A 21,775-nucleotide genomic window follows, 5' to 3' on the forward strand; every position below is an offset into this window, starting at 1 on the left:
CGTCTTCCGAAAAACGCGTTGTAGCATATAAGTCGCGAACTTTTCTTTTTCCAAAAAAAATAGTTTAAATAAACAAAAAAGATAATTTTATTTTACAAAAAAGGTCTCTTTTTAATTTTTGTCCAAAGTTAAAACTTTTTTTACTTGAAGCATCAAGAAACTCAAACTCCCGGTTTTTTGAGTATATCTCGAAAACTGAGGGTGTTAAGAAAAATTGATATGAAATAACGATGATTAAAAAAAAGAAACCCACAAACCTTTTTCGGTCAGATTAAGAGAACCCACCAACATTTTTGTCAGATTAAGAAAATATGCTTTCAGGATACCGAGATAAACCTCCACTATGAAAATCTGACGCGCTCGAGTATTTCAAAAGGACTTTTTTTTCTGCATTTTCAAAAATTCATCGTAACTTATCGTCATGCCGTAATCGTCAGTTTTTTTAAGGGGAGCTTTTTTGGGGCCTACTTAACACCCCTTCCGAAAATCTGACGCGCTCGAGTAAATTTTTTTTTTGTGCATTTCTAACTAATTTATATGCCTAGCCCCACCACGCAAACCGGCAGATTAGTATACCGTTGTTATCAGAGGCACTTGGGGCATACGTAGTATGAATATCTGACGCGCTCGAGAATGCCCAAGTAACTGTTTTTTTTTACATTTTTACATTTTTGAAAATCCGTACACGCCAAACCCACCGCTAAAATGGTTTTTAGCATAGAAGCTTTTCTTTTCGAAATTATTTTATCTTTCGATTTTGATAAGTCTCGACGACGCCGTTGAATTACGCCATTTAGCTACCTCGCCTCCCTATCTATTATAATCGTATAAGTTTTAAATTATTAAGCTAGAGAGATGTTTTAATTTTTAGGCTAAGGTACGTAATTCAATGATGCGTGTTGTTTTAAAATTATTTATAATTTATAATACTTTTTACTATAATCACTGTGTAGGCACAGTGTAGGTATTCATAAACACTTTTATACCGTAGTAATCACAATATCTCTAGAGCTCGTTATTGTCTCTATGTGGCTGAAATCTATAGAGTGTAAAATGAATGTGTCCACTCCTAACATCACAGTTGCATAGACACCGCGGCACATTTCGTGAGGGTGAGGGTGAAATGCCACTCCCACACTCGGTTAAATATTTGTGTGGACTACAAAGTAGGTCAAACCTGTAGCAACTTTTATTAATTATGTAGATGGACATACTCTCACAGCTTTGCAACACCCACGTTATGTAAAAAACTGTGAATCCTCTTAAATCTAATTCAATTTCCCTAAAAACTTTCATGGGCCATCACTGCAGCTACACTGCATTCTATTTAAACGTATTAAATTATTCATAATGGTTTCGGTACTGCAGTCGGTAGAGATACTCGTTTGCGTGAGGATGCTTATCCCATTGCAGTTAGAGGGCTTGTTACGTCAAGAGCTCAGACTTCATACAAAAAATGTTTTTAGTATAGATATGTGTAAAGGTTTTATGTAGTTGACTTTTCCGAGTGGTAGGCGAGTGGCGAGGTGTGGCGCTTGCGCGCGGCTCGCGGGAGGGCGCTGGCGTCGCCGCCGCGGCAGTACCGTGCGCGTCGCCCACCGAGATCTACCTGCTACTCGTCGCCCGCTCACCTGGCACATTGATCGCGGACGATCTCATTCAAAAACATCGTGCAGCCATGATTTGTCACACCGACGAGACAATCACAGTGTTTCAATAGGTGTTTAAGTGATGATTTCCGGTTAAATGTCCGTTTGGATGTCCAGCGCGGTAGTAAACAACCGGTCCAGATAGGAGGCTGCGTCTGCCTCACGCCCGGCTGTAGTGGAATGCGGCAATTTTAACAACTGCGGACCTCGGGACCCATATACGAATTTGGATTGTCCGGCTGCTTCTTAGAAAAAAGGTAAGCTCTATTCATAGAAAATTTAACATTCCTTTTAGATCCGTGTGAAATATTCACAAAAAGGTGTGACTAGTGCTAAAAAATTTGAACATTGATTTATAACGGGAATTACCTACCTATATTATTTTTAAAAGGATTGGTGTACGAATTTTTTAAATTGTAATACATATTATGTCCATTCAAAGAAAATAATAGGTACCTATTTGCGTATTTTCATCTTGGCGGTTACAAATATCGTAGCGCGGCTACGGCTAAAATGAATTAATCAGATGAAATGTACAAATTCGTGCGATACGAATTTTCTTTTTAAAATTATTTTATTTTTATTTTTATTATCATTATCTAATTTACATTTACTTGCGTGTGACACACAATAATTATGTAAAACAAATTCATGTAGAAACAGAAAGTGCAAGTTTACTTAAAAAAGCGTTTATGGAACGTGAAATAATAAATAAATATATAAAAAATTCAACACAGGTATCTAAAGAAAATGTATAAGTAATCCATTCATATTATTAGTTTGTTCTTACTTACTTCAGAGTTACGTAAGAAGTTAATTGGTTTCAAGCTGCACTAACTAAGGGACTAATAAAAATTGTTTCCTGTGATGTTATTTTGAATTAAATATTTTTGCGATATAAATAATAAATTGTTTTTGCTTAAATTTGAAACCGCCAAGAATAAATACGTTCATTCAGTTCAGTTATTCGCTTATTCGCTTATTCAATAAACACAAAAAGTTCAGTAGGTATAGTGTTACATTTATTTTCCCACGCATTTCATGCATTGTGCATTAATGATTTCAAAGCTCATAATTATTCGTGATGGGTTGCAGAAAAGTGAAACCAACCGATTCAAACAATTACAAAATAAAGCGGAACGAGCAATGTTAATGCAATAAACGGAAACTAGCTGGAATTCTTGTAATAATGTTACACAATAGCTCCGACATTAAACTCTATCACATCACTCTACTTGTGGCCAGGTATTAATAACACCCATCGAAACTGGGCCATGGTTTGTAGGTAATACATAACGATTACGATAATATTCGCAGTTTTATGTTAAACTACATAATGCTTTTTCAGGCAATAGGTATATGTACCTACGAGCATAAAATATTTCCTAATTTCTACAAACAAATTAATATGTTTTGCTCGTAGTTACTTAATATGTTATTTAGCTGAACAAACTGAATCTCAAATCTATTCAAGTAGGATTTTAAAACGCAAATAAATGAATCGCTTTCTTTTCGTCGGGCTATAATTTCTTGGAGATGTATTCATATTGCTCTCGATCTCACGGTTGCGACCTACCTCTGAGAACAAAATACCAAATAGGTATGCATTGTGCAGATCCTTTTACAAATGCGCCGACATTTTGTCTGACGCCTATCGTGCTATGCTTGGTTACGTATAACTTACAAGCTTACAAATCATCTTTTCTTGAGAACGTTTTTATAAAAAATGAAATAATAAAATTTCAGTGTCGTTAAAAAAACTTCAGATCAATTTATATAAGAAAAAATAGCATCAAGTTTTCTCATGAGAGGCAATATTGTTTCGCGATAAGAGACAATATTTTAATAGAGCGAGCGATACACATCACATTATTAAAATCGTATCCGTTATATTTAAAAGTAAATATGAAGCTGGCATTGGGCTGTTGGATAAATTGATTTTCAGCCTCTGAATGTTATGTAACTCTACCGCGTAACGACTTACAAAAACATTTCGTGTGCTTTAATAAATTAATCTAGACTATAACTTTATTTTACCCCAACGGCTAACGTTTTGACCTGATTTTGTGACCTTTTCTTTTAATGCCCGATTTGTGGTTAAGATATTGTACGTAATCATAATACCTATTACTAATTTAAGTTCGCTCGCGTCCACACTCCACTTACAAAATGTTTACTTTTCCTATTTACTAAGTTAGCCTTTGAATACTTTAACGGTAATTCAATTCTCGACGACGGAATTTCATTAACACGGATATTACCGTCAAGTTGTGAGCGTCTAGCTTGAACAAAAAAAAACTCGACTGCTCCTCACAATGCTATCTTCCCAAGGGAAACGAGTCGATTAAAGTGTTAACAGGATAAACAAACTGTTTGTAAAAGAGATCGCGGAACATTAAAAAATCATTACCTTTGATGATTGAGACTGATAAATTAAATCATTTAAAAGCTACGATTGGTTTACGTTTTGCATTAGCATGTGTGCGGTCCGTTTTTAAAGAGTAGGTTCAATATAATTTTCGTAGTGTCCAATAGACATTCTGTTGCGAATGATGAAACTGCCCAGAACCAAGTCGGGCGTTGATTAAACGTCTAAAAACAAACCCTTTCTTTGTCGCTAAAACGTATGCGCTTTCTCATCCTTAATATAGCTGAAGTCAACGAAGCGTGGTTACTTTGTACCACTTACGAGGGGTCGCCTCCGTTCCAGATTAAAATTCTCACCATGCTTAAGTAACATGTGCGGCGCGGCCTCGCCGAAGACATTTCGCTCTGATTTATTTAATGTATCCTCACATTGCTCTACTTCCAACATTTAGCACAAACAGAGATAACAAGTTGTTTAAATCGAATTGTAGAGAAATTATAATATTTTTAGAATAACATACTACTGTTTGAGTTTACCGTCGGGATAGGTAAGTAGGTAGTTTAAACTAAAAATAATAACGTGATGCGACGACATAGGTTTTTATGTAACGTAAATGAAATTCTATTCACTTTTTATTAAATAAGCTTTTAAATGAAGAAATATTTTATCCTATTTCTATTTTTAGGAATTAGAGAGTGCTCCGCTAATCTGTACTACGCAGTAAATGTGGTAGATTAATTATTATAGCCACTAGCCCATTTCCCAGAATATAAAAGGATTTAAAATAAAATGGGGATACAATTTTTATAAAAATTCTTTAAATATTTGTTACGGGCGCAGCAGTATAAAATACTAATGTAAGTTGTATTGCACATAAATTGTAGATATTATTTGTATTTTTAAGGTACCCAAAATTTTGTGTAATTTAAATAATAAAATTAAAAAAGTAAAGTTAATTTAATAATTAATAATGGTTTCATTTTCATATCTTATCATAATAGGCCTAAAATGGTCACGCAATGTACGTAGTTAATATAATCATTTCCCCTTTGAACTTCATAGTTCATGTACCTACAGAAGTGTACAGTGTATATACCTAATAGATGAATACGCCAAAAAAAAAATTAGGTTGACTTATAATTCTTATGAATGAATGAATGAATGAAAAAGGTTATATAAAAAAATAGGTTGACTTATAATTCTTAACTGAGCTTTTATACATAATTTCACCAGTTTTTACTTATGTTATTTTAAAATTATGGCCCATAGGCCATAATTATTAATTAACATGCTTTTCGCTCGTTACGTGGTAATCTTGTGGTAATACACTATTGTCTAAAATAAAAGTCTTTAAATTTACAAAGAGATACGTATAAATTGTTTAAAATACAATCCTGCAATACATCGGTAAAAATTTAATTAAGTAACTATATCTATAACTTTAATTATTCTGAAACTTAGCAACTTCATGAGGATACAGACACTTCAACACTTCAAAAATAACCATTCGAATGGAAATTATACGAAAATGCAAATACAGTATGATGAATGAAAGTATGATGAATGAAATGTATTCATAATAAAACAAAGTACGAACCGAAAGGAAGCAGATGATATAAGATCAAAGAAAGGCTTCCAGGTAACATGGGAAACGCTCGGTGAAAATAAAAATGCCTGCCAACGATTGTTTAAAACTTCCCACGGTTATTGTGAAACGTGATATGGTAAGCTATTAATTAAACTATACTATACCGTTGTTATGAAAATTATCAGCGACACGTTCGATATAAATGGTTACGGGCGCATTAATTATGCATAATTGTGTCTCGCAAATTAAAATTGTTAGTAAAGTTGTTCGAAATGTTTTAATTGCAAATAATTAATCGCCGAAATAATATCTACTGAATTTTATGAATAATAACTATCATTGTTTCGTCTTTATCACATTTATTTCTACGGAAATGCTGATTACTTTATCTATATATGTTATTTGCGTCTATATATAGTACCTACCCATATGACTATAACTAGTCATCCACCCACGGACCCGTTCGCGTGTACACCATGTTATTGCGCCCCAGCTGTTTCCCATACAAATTTCTGCGCTCAATAAGAGCCCCTTCAAGTTTTATTCTTGCGATAAAAGTTTCCTATGACCTTTCAAGGTTTAATCACTATCTATACATATAATAAATCTGTAGAAGGGTCAATTCTGTACATTGAAAATATTGAAAAAATAAATAGCAGGGGATGTTACTGCATCGATACCAAACCCAAATATGTGATTAAAAAATTTTTTGTCTGTCTGTCTGTCTGTCTGTCTGTCTGTCTGTCTGTCTGTGAAGGCATCACGTGAAAACTAGCGGTTCGATTTCGATGAAACTTGGTATAATTATACCTTATTATCCTGGGCGTAAAATAGGATACTTTTTATCCTGGAAAAATACGTAGAAAAAAATTAATCTTAATTTTTCAGTTTTATCCATAGACGTTGTCCGTAGAACCGCGAACACACGTTGCGTATTATTATAGGCCTAGCCGTATTTGGGAATTGGGTCCAATAGATATTTATAAGATGTCATTGTCAGAGTTACTCAAAATGGAGAAATAACCATCCACGCGAAGACCGACATCCGCGCGGACGGAGTCGCGGGCGGAAGCTAGTTCTCAAATAAATCAACAGCAGTTCCGCCGTTTAAATAGCAAACATATACAAACTGCCGAATGTATGTTATCATGTTCATAAGAAATAACTTGAATATCAGTAATCAGTGTTACGTTAAAACTATTAATTCCGTCTTATAAACTGAATGGGTTGCTCGTGTTAAGCTGTCCGGATAAGTGTTTTGAAATTACGTTTGTACTGTAAATTAGAGTGCAGACGTACTGAGAAGTAAGACCAAGAAACGCCATTTGTAGGCGTCAAGTGTTTGCTGAAGAGAGCTGTTGCGGCGCCGCTAATGAGACGGGAAACCTCAAATGCTATATTTACATGGTTCATTTACACGTTTAGTACAGTAACTATTGAGTTTTATGGGAATTTGATTATCTAGTACGTACCGAGCGCAGAATATTACCAAACCGAAAGATCTTCATAACCTGTTATTTTTTGTCTAACTCAACCAGTTCCGCCTCTAACATCTTTTCTAACACTCTCGAAATACGTTACGTTTGGATTTTTGAAAAACATAGAAATACATTTTTTGGATAAAAACCGTGATTTGTTCTATTATAAAATTAAATGGGTGTAATTAATAAAATATTTTTTTGCTTTACCATATAAAAATTAAAAATTAGTATGCTTTATATATTTTTATCAAAACTTATGTGAGTATTTGATTGATTATTTTTTTAAATGAAACACCTTTCGATCAGGTTTTAAGCATAATCAACTATAATTAATAATTAACTGATTTAATGAACTTGTAGTATAAAATAAATCTATATTTTAGGCTGAAAGCTGTTAAGTTAGATAAGGCTTATCTATTTTTAATGTCACCTTTTATCCAATTAAATCTTTTGAATATACTCATTGGTGAAGTGAACAAGTGCTTTTGCACTTATTTACAAAAACAATGCCCTGAAGTTAACTCCTACCTTTTGGTAGAGTTAACTTCAGGGCAATTTTTTTTTCAGTGTTACACTTATTCCGTAAACAAAATGCACAATCTCGTTGAAGTATATAAACATCTTCGTTACATAATTTCAATTGACGGATATGAAGTGGTCAAGGCGGGCCAAACCTGCTGCGAGCCGGTTCGATGCCCGGCCCGAGCACTTGTCGCGGCAGCCGGCCTATGTACGTAATTTCGTGATAAATTGATACCATACATGCTCGGTTCATGTGAATTTCAAGGACATCTGCTTATTCCCTGTGAATTAATATGGCTGAGTGCACGCAATATTGTAAACGTTATAGGTACTTAGATCGAGTAGGTACAATAACACCGTGTCACCGTAATGTATTGGATGTCACGTAACATCAAAGTTCAAGCGACAGGTATAAATTGCCCTACTCTTTATTTTACAAAGTTAATACAAGTGCGTTTATACAGTACAGCTCAAAAGGCTGTGAAGGAAAAGAAACGAGGAGACGCTACGATATCGTAACATATAGTAAACAAATGAAATAATATTGTAAAGTTAAGTTATACATAACCTCCAAAAGGGTATACCGGTAAATAAATTTAATTTTCTTACATACTGTCTAATTACTAATACATAATATCTATTGTACAATATCTACATATAGACAGCTCGAAGTTCGAATAGAGCCTTTGAACTTTATGGATTAGCTCTATATTCTATGCTCTATAAAAAATAATTCAATTATGTAGAAGCCAATCTGTTTATTTAATGGTTCAGATCAAAATATGGGTATTGAAGATATTATAATAATATGTATAAACTCTTCATTCATAACTGCCAAATAAAAAGGATAAAAATAACAAATTGTATGGTAAACAATGTTTAGTAAACAAGATAAAACCATATAAAACAAAGGGAAATTCAAGATAGTGTTTACCGTGTAAGAGGTTAGTCGAATAAAGACATTGCATCTGTACCTATTCGAGGCGAAGAGCGTATTTGCAAACAGCGTTGTTTGCTGTCAATAAGCCATTGCAAATAGCCTTAAGACGACACTCCACCTCTAAACGCTTTAGGAATTTTCTGGAAATTTTATTACAGCCTCCAAGAGATTTAGAACACGACGATTGGATAACGAGTTAACCTACTTGACGATTTCTCATGGCATCATTGTCTTGTCTTGGAAATTAGCAAAAATATTATACAATTACTTTTAAGCATACAATGCGTTTAGGTTTCACATGAAAACCTAACTATTGTGCAGCTTCTTTTGTTGTTATGACACCTCACTCAGAAGTCAGAACTCATCAATATGATGAACATATTATACTTTAAAAAATGGTTATAATATTTTGTTTGTTTTCTAATGTTATTTAATTATAATGTTCTGTCCAATAATGTCTATCTACAGTTACTCTACACTTTACCAAGATTCAATATTCGTATTGCGAAACATCATTTGTTCAAAGGTTTGTTGTTAACAATATGATGGCCATGACATGGCCATACACCTTTTTTGTCTACACCAATATATTACACGTTGCGTTGGTTTTTTTACCGTTATAAAAATTAGATAATAACGTAGTGATTTATTGAATACTAAATATAAAGTACCTTAGGATGTGCATTTGGAAATGTGGATGTAAAATCTATGAATGTAAATCCAATAAAATGATCAATGTATTTTTTACCAATTTAATGTTGTTAATCTTTATCTAACTCGTAAAGTTGTACCAATATAAGTAACATTAACTTTGAAGGAAATAAATACATTACAAATTTTAAATTTTATTTAACATAATATTATAAACGAATAAATAAGTAAACGAATTAGCTGATATTAAATAACGCTACAAACCTGTATCACAAAAACATCATGAAAGATGAATATTTAAATAAAATGTACAGTTAGCTAACAGTCTCACAAATCACAATTCACAACAATCGCTAGACCCTGGCTCTATTAGCATAGCAAACGAGAAACGGGGAGCATATGTTCATGCAGTGGTCGACCACACCCAACTTCAATTAAGTTCTCTTGACTGTAGCAGTATGCGCCAGATCCGTGACTCTATATAGGAGCCGGCTAACACAATGCAGACACTCTTAACTCTTAGCGTCTAACCAAGTGTGAAATTTTCAATCAGAACATTTCTTATTATGAGTGAGTTCTATTGTGTAATTTTTTGTTGAAAACGAATATCACCATTGCTATTTAAATGCTGACAATGTTTCATTTGACATGTTAATTATGATACACATAACAACACGTAATAATTTGTTTTTTAAACTTATAAATAAATCATTTAAATTAAAACCAGCTTATATTATCTAAATTAACAAATGCTATTAAGAGCGCTTATTCAATTTAACGCAAGTCAAAATCTCCGCGATCTATTACGATAGATCGCGGCTTGCGCTATCCTTTTACTATGAACAGCATAGGTCCACAGGAGAGCGCCGAGCAACATGTCCTCTCTCTGGAAAGGCTCGCTGCCGACTGATTTTAATCGACGAGTGGGTCTTCACACACGCGGCCTCCGTTAGGAGGCTGCGTGGGGAATGCTGATCGGGGCGGGAAGCCCCCTGCAGCAGGTATATAGCGCCGCCCGCTAATACGGGCGGGTTACTGTGGGGGCGAACCGCCCTGTTTAGATATTTGGGGCACAGTATAGGAGACTGTGCCCGACTCGGAAGCTTTAAACCTTTTCGCATTTTGCGAAGACTCGACCGACCTGTGTTTGGTTTTACGAGCCCGGCCAGAACTTTTTAGGCCGGGGACGGACAAGGAACCCGGGAGCGACACAAAACCGATTGGTGAGGTAGGAAGCGCCAATTGCGCGTGGGGATAGGCGTGGGAGTGGCTGGGTACGTTGTGTACCGATTGTGTAGGAGTTATGCAGGGTGAGGCGACAGACGGCGCGGTAGGGTGCGCCGTCGCAGGCGGGGCTTGCGTGGGTGGGGGTATTATAAGGGATTGCGCTATTTGCGCGTGGGAGTGGATTTGGTAGGAGGGAATAGTAAGGGGCGCACAGAGTGCGTGGGCGGCAGGTGGCGCTGGAAGCGCTAGATTGGATACCGACGCTGTTTCCAACGTCGGCTGGTGGGAGGGCGCTGTGGACGCCTTAGGAGAGGGGGGTGGTAGTAGGTCGCGCGGATTTGGACGACGCGACCCGGGAATGGCGCGGTGCGGAGCAATCTCTCGGAGATGGTGATGAGAGGAAGCGTCCGCCCGCGAGAACATATTTTGGGAGAGACGAAGGATAAACTCATCCAGCGTTTCTACACCGAGATCGCTACGTATTAGCTCGTTTCTCACATACCTCGGCGCGCCGGCGATAGCGCGTAATGCGAGTGACTGCCGCGCGCGCATTCTGCGGCGCAGGCTTTCACACACATACGCATACCAGGCGGGCGCAGCGTACGTGAGGAGCGGCCGTAGGTAGGTTTTATAAACGCTTACCTTTATACGCAGCGGGAGTTCAGCGTATAACACCGGACGAAGTATGGCGTGGGCGGCTTTGCACTTGTTGATTACCTGCTTCACGTGGCTGTTAAAGCGAAGCCTGCAATCAATAGTTACACCTAGGTAAAGGACGGTATCGGACCATGGGATCTGCTCACCAGCCAAAGTGAGTTGGTGGGAGGGGGTCAAACCACCGAACCGAATCACCTGTGTCTTTCGCGCGTTGACAGATATCCGCCAACGCTCGAAATACGCAGGCAACTCATCGAGCCAGCGTTGCGCCTTAACCATCGCATGCGTTGTATTCAACGATGCGGCGATCAAAGCTACATCGTCGGCATATAGTGCGAGGATTTGATTAGAATTTAGCGCGGGGGAAGGGAAGTCATCTGTGTAGGCGGAGTAAAGCGCGGGCGATAAACAGCTGCCCTGCGGGACACCCGCCTGCACAGAGTGGTTTCGGGAAATGGCGGGGGACACGGAAACGTGAAAGGAGCGGTCCGTGAGGAAGGAGTGCAATATCCTCACAAGCCGCGCGGGACACTGGGTAGTGGTAAGGATCTTATATATAAGACCCTCGTGCCAGACGCGGTCGAAAGCCTTTTCGATATCTAGAAATATTGCGACCGCTCTCTCATTCCTGTTCAAGGCGGAGCTAACATGGTGCAATACTCTAGATATCTGAAGGGTGGTACTATGTGCCGAGCGAAAGCCGAATTGCTCAGCGCGCGGCGACACGTACGGACGCAGCATAGGCAGCAGTAGTGACTCGAACACCTTGGAGACTGTGCTCAACAAGGTGATGGGTCGATAACTGCCCGCTAAGGAGGCATTCTTGCCGGGTTTCGGGATCATTATTACGCGACCGGTTTTCCACACTGAAGGGAAATGGCCGGTGCGTAATATACCGTTAAACAGCCGCGACAAAGCCGCGACTGTTTTACGGGGGAGGTGGCGGAGGGATTCGTTCGTCACGCCGTCCTCACCGGGCGCTTTGCGCAACTTTGTACGCGAAATCGCACGGCGGACGGCGGACGGGGAGGTGAAGAATACTTCCTCAGCGGGCGGTATCGGTGATGCTAGAAAACCTGACAGGTGTTCGTTCACCACTGCTGCGTGGGCGGCGCTCGACGGCGTCAGGGGGTTCGGCTGAAAAACTTGTGCCAGATGTTCGGCGAACAAGTCAGCGCGACCCTGAGGGGCGTATATATAATTACCCGCGGAATCGGTGAGTGGGCGCGCGGGGGCAGTTGAAGATTTAAGCCTGCGACAGAGGTTGTGGAGCGAGGGCCAGTCCTCGGCGGCCGAGTCGATCGCACGGTGCCAGCCCTCGATCCTGTTCGCCTCAAGCGCATCGCTAACTTGCTCTCGCAAGCGAGCAAGTTGCCGCTTGAGGGTGGGACAGCGCGAATGCTGCCACTGCCGTCGCAGAGCTCGCTTCTTCTGGATGAGGGCTTTGATGTGAGCGGGAATGGGGGGGAGTATGGAAGTGGACGGTTTAAGTGTCGTGGCTTGGGAAAGAGCGGACTTGAGTGCTTCATGCAAGCCATTCGCGAATATCTCCACGTCCTCGGCGCTTGAAACCGCGCGTGAGGGCGTAGAGCGCTCAAGCGTATTCGCAAATAACTCCCAATTAACACAACGGCGGGAGTAGGATGGGGCAAGCGCGGAACTGTTTGCAGTGATCTCGACCAATACCGGCAGGTGGTCTGAGCCGAGATCGTCCACAATAACAGTTTGCGACATCGACTGGCGGATCACATTGTGAATCGTAAAGTCGATGACGTCCGCTTGGTGGGAGTCTGTACGAGGATAGTGAGTGGGTTCGGAAGGGCCCTCTATAACAATGTCGTTATAATCGATAATGTTATAAAGGGCTTTGCCGTTGCAACAATCGAGGCGGGATAACCAGTGCGAATGCTTACTGTTCCAGTCGCCCGCGGCGATCGTCGGCACGCTCGAGGCGAAAAGTCGTTTCACCTCGTTCGTGTCAACTCTCCCCCCGGGCGGCCTGTATACAGCATACATACGCAGCCTGCCCACCGGAAACTCCGCCTCGATGCCGAGCGCGGAAAAGGATTGGGATGTGAAAGCGGGGAGTGGGGTGTGAGGGATGGACTTGCGGATAAGGATCGCAAGTCCGCGGTACTTACGCCCATGCGGGGAGCATTCGTCCTGTCTGTACGAGACGTAGCCAGACGCGCTGAGTTTGTCAGCCGCGCCCAAGTGCGTCTCGTTTAGGAGGACGACGTCTACTCGTTGTTCACGCATGAGGTGGCGCAGTAATGTCGCTCTCTCCTTGCTGAGCCCGCTCGCATTCCAGTAAATGAAGCGGCTACTCACTGTTGAGCGAGAGTCAGCAGGCCCTGCATGATGATGGGGATCGGGTCGGCGCCTTCCTCCAGCGCGGCCAGCATGCTCTGGAGCACCTGGCACGCCACTCGCATCGCAGTCCGCTTGGCTGGGTCGAGCTGTGCCGATGCTGGGCCGAGCTGTGTCGAGGTTTGTACTCGGGCGGGTTCGGGTAAGTTCGGCTGCGATCGTTGCGCCGAAGTTACCCGAGCGGAGGTCGGCGGCTGCGCTCGTGTGCGCTCGGGCTGGCGCTGCTGCGCATGCGCCGGCGCCTGCGGAATGTGCGCGGGCGGGCCGGCAGGGAGCACGGAGGCGGTAGCGGTCCGAGGGGGCTGCGTGCGGGAACGTTTCTTACCGCTGCGCCCCCTTCGGTTTCTTCTTGCGGATGTGGTTGCGGGGGCGTTGTTCGCCGCCGCCATAAGACCGGTGGAGGGGGCCTCTCCACGAGGCACCGGCTCTACGGGCGCGGGTGGCGCCGCCGGCGCGCTAGGCCGCACATTCGGTGCGGCGCGCGGCTGCTGCGGCTGCTGCTGTGTGGTCGTGGTGCGCGCTATCGGGCCCGCCTTTTTATTGCGGGCCTCGCGCCGCAGCACCGGGCAAGAGGAGTGGTTGGCGGGGTGTGGTCCCGCGCAATTTGCGCAGATGGCGGGGGCGTCTCTTGGCCGCGGGCAGTCCGCGGTCGCGTGGCTCTCGCCGCAACGCACACAGGCAAGCGGCCTGTGGCAATTGTGCGACGAGTGTCGGAAGCCCTGGCACCTGTGGCATTGCGCGGGGCCCCGCTTGGAGCGCCACGCCTCTATGGTGACGCCGGGCATGTACAGCAGCTCTTTGACTGCATATATGCCCGGCGTGAGGTTCTCGGTCTTTCTTAGTATGACCAAGAATATGCATCCGGGGCGCCCTTTCCGGGCGCGGATGGGCCGCGCGAACTCGGGGTCATATCCCCGGTCGCGCAGCGCGGTCATGAGCTCCTCGGGCGTGGTGTTGACGGGAAGGCCACGGACGGCGACCTTCACACTGCGCTCCGATTCAGGGGAGTAGGAGAACCAGGATATCTCAACTCCCTCCTCCTGAATGCGGCGCAGGTACCTGTCCACCGCCCGGTATTCCACCTCGTCCTGAGGCGAGAAGCGCACGCCGGTCCCGTAGGCGCGCGCGCTTACCTGTCGCCCCAGCGAGGCGGTGATGTTACGTAGGTGAGTCGCCCAATTTGGGAGCGACTCAACCACGATAGGCGGGTAGCGGGGTGTTTTCGGCGCGCCGCTAGGTGGCGCCGTTGTAGCAGCGGTGGATGCGGGGGCGGCAGCGCTAGGTGGCGCTGCTGTCGCCCTCGGTGTGGGGGCGGTCGGCTGCGCAGGCGCACTGGCGCGCTGCATGCCGGACGGGCCCGGTTGCGGCTCCTCGGCGGCCTCCACGTTGATACGGCGGGGGCGGCGTGGATCGCGTGGGTGGAGTGGTGGCACGACGGCGCCTGCACTTACCGCCGCATAGGTGGGCGGAGCGGGTGTGGCTGCGGTCGTGTCCATGCTCTCGAAGTCCGTGGTGGTGGTGGTGGTGGTAGCGGGAAGGAGGGCGGGAGTCTGGCAAGGCCGCTTGGCCTGTGCCGCCTCGACCTGCTCCTCCTCCTCGTCGCTGCTGAGGAGGCGACGGCGCCTCGCCCGTGGCTTGCCCGGAGGGATCGGGAGGGTGGCAAGTTTTGCCAACAAAACCTGTTCATCCTCCGGCGATGGCTCCTCCAAGCAGCCCAGCGGTATGCGCGCCAGGTCGCCTCGTCTCATTTCGATGTAAGAGGCCAACCAGCCGCGCAGCTTGCGCGACAGGAGGCCCGACGACACGAACCGGTCGATCAGCACGGCATCCGACAGAAATGCGGTGCGTGGTGATACTTCCTGGTCCGGGTCAGGAACGTCCTCTGCGGCGGCGGCCTCAGGTAATCCCCATTGACGGGGTTGCGTCCAGAAGGGGCGGGAGGGGCGCCCGGGAGCCGAGCTCGACCGGGCTACTCCATCGCGGCCAGTGCGCGTGACTATGCGCGGGCGCGAACTGCGCGCGGGAGTCACATTTGTGTGGCCCTGAGAAGGGCCTTTGGGTCCGGCATGCTCCATCGGGGAGCACGTGGGCGTTTGCCTGCGCTGCTAAAACGTGTTAAACACACATCACCGCCCTCTCCACTTAACGGCTTTCGCCGAAAAACGGCAGGCGGTGCTGCGGGTTATAACCGGGTATAACAGGCAAAGGCGAACTCCACGTGGGGCGACTAGCAACCGAACTTTATACACAAAGTGGCGTAGTACGCTCTGAATTGCGTATTAGCGAAAGAGATAGCACGAGCGCGGAGCACGTGGTCGGGAGCAACGAGTGGACACGACCAGCGTACACGGCAAACGGACTATCCTGATTTTAATCGGGTCGCGCGCAGTGTTTTATAGTACTTTAAAAAAAATTGTAGAAAAATAATAGAGGTACCTTAGTTGATTTTTTAAATTTTATCTTATAAGTAAGACGTTCTTTTATTGCAATATGTATAAATTACATTCAACTAAGTCAAATATCTTGGTGAAAATAATTATTTTGTCGACTATAATTTCTAAAAAAATTCACATTGTTCGGATTTTAATTTCGTAAGTTAGGAGTCCAAAATAAAAAAATCTTTTAACTAACTATTTTAATAAGGATTTTTGCAGTTAATTAAAAAAAATTGTGTGTTAGATCCAAGAAGCTTATATCCTCTAATACACTGGAGATTGCACTATGACCATTAACTTGAAACAAGAAACTATGACATTCAATGACGTCAGTCATGTTATTTGTCTCTTTCTGTCGAGTGACCACGCTGGTTTGTAAATTCAGGATTTTTCAAAATAGAAAAAACTAAAAATCATGGTCTATAAATAATAACGACATATATTTTTAACAGTATTTATATTATAATATTATGGTCATACTTTATAGGTAGGTACATACAATTTTAATTGGTATAGAATGATAGTTATAAATAACTTTTGGCTACAAAGCTTGGATATGAACCGATATATAGCATTAACATCCTTTGTAAATAGAGGAAAGTTGTGTTTTGCATCAGATGCTGTTTACCAAATTGTTAGCTACTCAGATCTTCTTTTTAAACGCGTTGCTTTGACGGGTCAATTTCAAGCCAGAATCATCAAAGAAAAACTGTTTATAGCAGCCTTGCACAAATTTCAGCTAACTTTACAAAGTTTATTTTTCAAAAGGTATTTTTTTCTGGGTCGTAATCCTCAGTAACCTTGATGGGCACATATATTTCTTTTTATTTTACTTTTTGGAAAGCTGAAATACGTAAAACAAAAAAATATGAGGTAAGTTAAAAAAGTATAAATTTCAATGTAAAAACGAACAATCTTATAACTACATGTGAGTGCAATACCGATGTCATGTGTTGTTTCATTACTAGTAACAATCTTTAAAATGGTGTTCTAAATTTTCATCATAATATTGTTATTACAATATATTCTCTTCGCTATCCATAAAAACTCGTCATCATGGTTACCTTACTTGTTAAATCTGTTTATTGAAAACTTGTTGAAAAATGATAAAGTATTAGGGAAATAACAAATTTAACATGACTGCTTACTAAAATGATGCTAAATTAGACAATTTTTGCCATTGAAATGATTCTAAACAGGTAAATGCAGGAGTATTGAGGAATATTGTAAATAACGTAAATATACACTTGCCTGTGAAATTCTATGCCAGAATTTGGTGTCCAAACACTTCTGCAATTTTGCACAATACAATGCATTCTTTATATTCGGAAAATATTCATTAAATAAGCAACAATATTAACTTAAATATTCGAAGCGACGCAATTTTTTTGACACACATGCCATATTGACAAAGTGAGAGTTGCTACAATTTTATTATGGTGACTACCCATAATCAGGGAGTATCGCTTTTTAATAATTGGTTCAGATACTTAGTTTATTTAGCATAAATAATAATTGTCTCATCCAACAATGCTTCTGAATGACGTTGTTGGCAATTTATCAACAAACTCATGTACAAAAACTAACCTTTTGCACAGAATATTACAGCATACATAGTAGCCTTGGGAAAACTTCGTATTAACAGTGGCAATACCAAGTTAGGTGTGAAAGTGATAAAAAACATGAACTGGGCAATATTTTCTTGTTACACGTCAATGTTCATACTGAAATCTCCAGTGTATTAGATATAAGCTTCTTGGTTAGATCTGTCAGCAATTTCAGATATTTTTAGCTTCGAAATTGACACTAAAAGTGAAATCAAGTAATCATCGGCTCAGTTATCTTGATGGTATTCACAAATACTGTATTAATTGAAAAAAACTCTTAACTAACTATATAGACAATAAAATTTCCTAAAATTATTAGTAATTCATATGTTTGTAAGATAAGTGGTTGATGGACAATCTGGTTTGAAAAATCACATATTTGAGCCAAACAGCGCACGGACCGAGTACACGGCCTTAATTCGCCGTTATTAAATTCATTAAGAATGTATTTACTAGACTAGGTATAACATAAATTAAGTATTATTGACAAGATTAGTGGTAGAGCATTTTTGGAAGTTGATAAATCACCAACGAAATGCAAAGATTAATGTAGTAAACTTAATGTATCATTATGTGTTTCTATATTCTGAGGCACGCTTTGGTAAAATATTATCTCAATATATTTTGCCGCTTGACCAATGGCGTGACACCGAAATCCTTTTGCCTTTTCCTTATAATATATTTAGAGCTAGCTATGCTCATATCCTTACCGGGGTAAGGAAAGTTATCTCAATTCTAAGCCAATACTGCGGGGAAGGAACGTATTATGCATTCGGTAAAGTTTTCTCATATCTTCTTCATCTTATTTGACACAACTTATACAGCTATCTCAAGTTCAGGTTAATTAACTGCTTCATTCGTCGAGCTGAACTTGATGGAACATTACAAACAGTATTTTACTAAAAGTATCTTTACTATTATTATAATAACAGAGAGCATTTTTTTTTAATTTTGTACCTATGTGATACTTAAACCTTCTTACTTAGGAAAAACATATAGTGAAAATCATGTAGAACGTTAGGTATACCGTATAGGATTAGACTAGTAGGAACATAATGGAAGATATTCGATAAATACTTAGTAGAAAATAAGCATTTAACTACCATTATATAACTACATACTACCATTCAGATACCCCCTCTTGCTTCCTGACCTAAATATGTTATTCTATATTTGCTATTTGCTTATTGTATTTTCCATGCATAAAATAGTTTTTAGGTATTGTTAAAATCAATAGGAAAAAACTCAATGGGTTGTACATTGTTAAAATGAATAGGTTAAAACTTACAAAACTACAACAGAATATATTATCCGACAATAGATTTTTTTTAAATGAAAAAACCTGCAATATGTTTTAAGTGCCCAATCCACTCATTTGGCAAAACTTGCATGAGTACTAGGGGAATGCACGAGCGAAGTTCGACGGTCTAAGATGGCGTCGTAATGAGGCTAAATTTATCGGTACCATTCGATCATAATACTGCAGTCTGGGATTTAGCACAAAAGATCGGCGTTTACAATAAAAGCGAACCATGAGACCTTATAATACCTTTTATATTGCTTCGATTGCAAAGAAAAGTGAAATGGCGATTGGTAACAATAAAAATAAAGCTAGAAATATCACGTAAATAGATGTACATTGAGGCAGTTCTCTCACATCCTAATATACGTCGAAAGGGCTCTAATTTTTCGGCTACAATAGTTTTTGATAATATAAACATAAAAACATTAGTGCGCTAACCTAAACAAACTTCAGACAATTATGCGAGGAAAGAATTGAAATTAATTGTATCTATTCAAGATTATTCTCTCTCGACCGTTTATAGTAGGCCAACGGCACTAATCTGGCGATTAAAATTTGGCCATTAGTAGAAAAGGGGACGAGGCTAGAAAGCACCTCATTTTTTATATTATTGCACGCAACAGTTACATCATGAACTCGGCTCAATACCCAGTCATTACCTGACCGTGTACTGTACAAATTATTAATTTCAATTGTGTAATTTTTGATGTAGTTACAGTGAAACGTAGTACTTTTAATCTTTTTAGTTTTACTCAAACAATAACAAAGGCTGAAACTGCGGAAACTACTAACAGATCGCCATTTTGAATTTACTATTCCCTAAAGGTAAGAGCAATGAAATCGCTGACGGGAGTTTTGCAATTTCAAATGTCTAACCTGACTGGGCTTTTACTTCAGCAATTGGTAAAAAGGTTACGTTACGACTATGATTGTGAACAAAGCAAAATACTGAAAAAAAAGAGCTAAAGTGATGAAGAATTTCTCTCTTTTTTCAAAAATATTCATAAACTTAATGGTATACCACCTTGATGTATACCACACATTGTTTTTAAACCGTGTACCTATATAGAGTAGGTATAAGGTACTAATATATATACATAGTACGAATTTTCAGTTGTAATAAAAAATATAGAGTTTCCCTGGATTATATTTTATTTATTGGAAAATGTCAATTCTTGACTTACAACTATTTATTCTTATGAGGATGTTGACTCTTTAAAACAGGTCGAAATAGACAGTTATGTCATACATAAATGTATTATTAAAGTAAAATTAACTGTTACCTTTGAATTTACGTGCGAAGTAATATATAGTAGGTAATCTTATTAAAAAGAATTACATATAAATTACATGTATAATTATGAAATTTTAAATGTAGGTATAATAACATGTACCTAGGTATCTGTTTATTAAAATGGGAAGCGATTAACAAAAAAAAATATTTTGTTATCTATCCAAATATATTCCTGGTTCAAGATATTGACTATAATTATTTATGTATAGGTTCGTCATATACATATAAAAATTAGATAACTTCATACTTTGTAAGTATTTAAAATAAATATTCGTAAACTTCTTGCGCATGTCGAATTAACTCCAAACATTATATTTTAAGCTGTTTGTTAAAAACGGGAATCATCCGAAAAAATAATTGAATTTGGGACGCACAAACTGCCACATAATTTAAGTATACAAATCTATAACTCGCAAACGCACCGTAAAATTACTATTGTGTGTCCATTGTCGGCAACCGTGTAATGTTTAGCGCATTTCACGTTGATGACTTCGCAGTATCACGATTGAATAGCGGAATTCAGTCGCACGGCTATCTACTTTGCATATTATAATCCCCAGGGTTGTAAGCAACATCATACAGTGCTCGTAATAATCTGTGCAGCTAACATATACAAACGTGTGCAACTGATACCTAATGTATAATTTTGTTCTTAATCTTTTTCAATTTCATTTTGTTATTGATACGCATGTTTGACTATCTGGGCTGCTATGCTAATCCGTTAAACTGTAAATTGTAACTACTTCAGAAGACCTTCATGTTTAAAATAAAAAAAATCTCTACGTAAAGATTTTTCCTCGCCCTATTTCACTGTAAAAAATGCACTAGAGGTAAGTAGGTACTGTTGAACAAAACGCTTTTATAAACAATCGAGCTCTCTTTCCATCATAGAAATTGGTTCCCAGCCTGCTTGATTTATCGCTGATGTGATGCTGGCAATATAAACTTCGCGTAACTGGGTAATAGTGTCTAAATAAAATTATTTATCTACACCAATACTATTCGAAAAGTATATTTTTTATCATAATTATGCAAAGATACGTAGAAATCTTTTGACAAGATTAAGAAAGAAATCTATATATATAAAACTCAAAGGTGACTGATATAGTGATCTATCAACGCACAGCCCAAACCACTGGACGTATCGGGCTGAAATTTGGCACACAGGTAGATGTTAGGACGTAGGCATCCGCTAAGAAAGGATTTCTCGAAATTATTGCGGGAACGGGGAAAAACGGAGATGCACGTACAAAGTCGTGGGCGGAAGCTAGTTAAATATAAACCATTAAGAACGCAGCAATTACAAGCAGGTTGATGATTTATTACTGGTGAAGTTCTTTTGTTTATTAATCCGAACCATATCTGAACATATTAGAGAGTCACTGTCTACTCTTAAGACTACTTAGGGGCAAAGTCACGCTCGTCGTGTCTTGTTAGATTAAAAACATGCACAATTTTTTGCTCTACCACAGACAAGCTGTAAACGTTCAACTCCTAACAGTCAAGCATACCTCACCATATAAATAGATAAAACTCAGTCTAGCTATGCCATCCTTGCAGACTACATTCCTTATCCAGCTCTATAAAAAAATATTAAACTGGGTTGAACTTCGTATCAAAGAAACTAGCTAGCTTTGACTCGTTCTGATCAACTTGCCGGTCTAGCTTAAAGCCAATCAGATA

At 40.3% G+C, this 21,775-nt stretch overlaps 1 protein-coding gene across 1 annotated transcript in view; it reads left to right on the forward strand.

Moving 5' to 3' along the window:
- The first annotated feature begins 1,595 nt into the window (after positions 1–1,595).
- LOC123693982 (protein turtle) overlaps positions 1,596–21,775 on the forward strand; it is a 58,057-nt gene continuing 37,877 nt past the window's right edge. The window contains exon 1 of the mRNA XM_045639260.1: positions 1,596–1,906. The gene's annotated coding sequence lies outside the window, so the exon portion shown is untranslated. The remainder of the gene's footprint in view (positions 1,907–21,775) is intronic.

Source organism: Colias croceus, chromosome 8, assembly GCF_905220415.1.
Source record: "Colias croceus chromosome 8, ilColCroc2.1".
In the NCBI taxonomy this organism is placed as follows: Eukaryota; Metazoa; Arthropoda; class Insecta; order Lepidoptera; family Pieridae; genus Colias; species Colias croceus.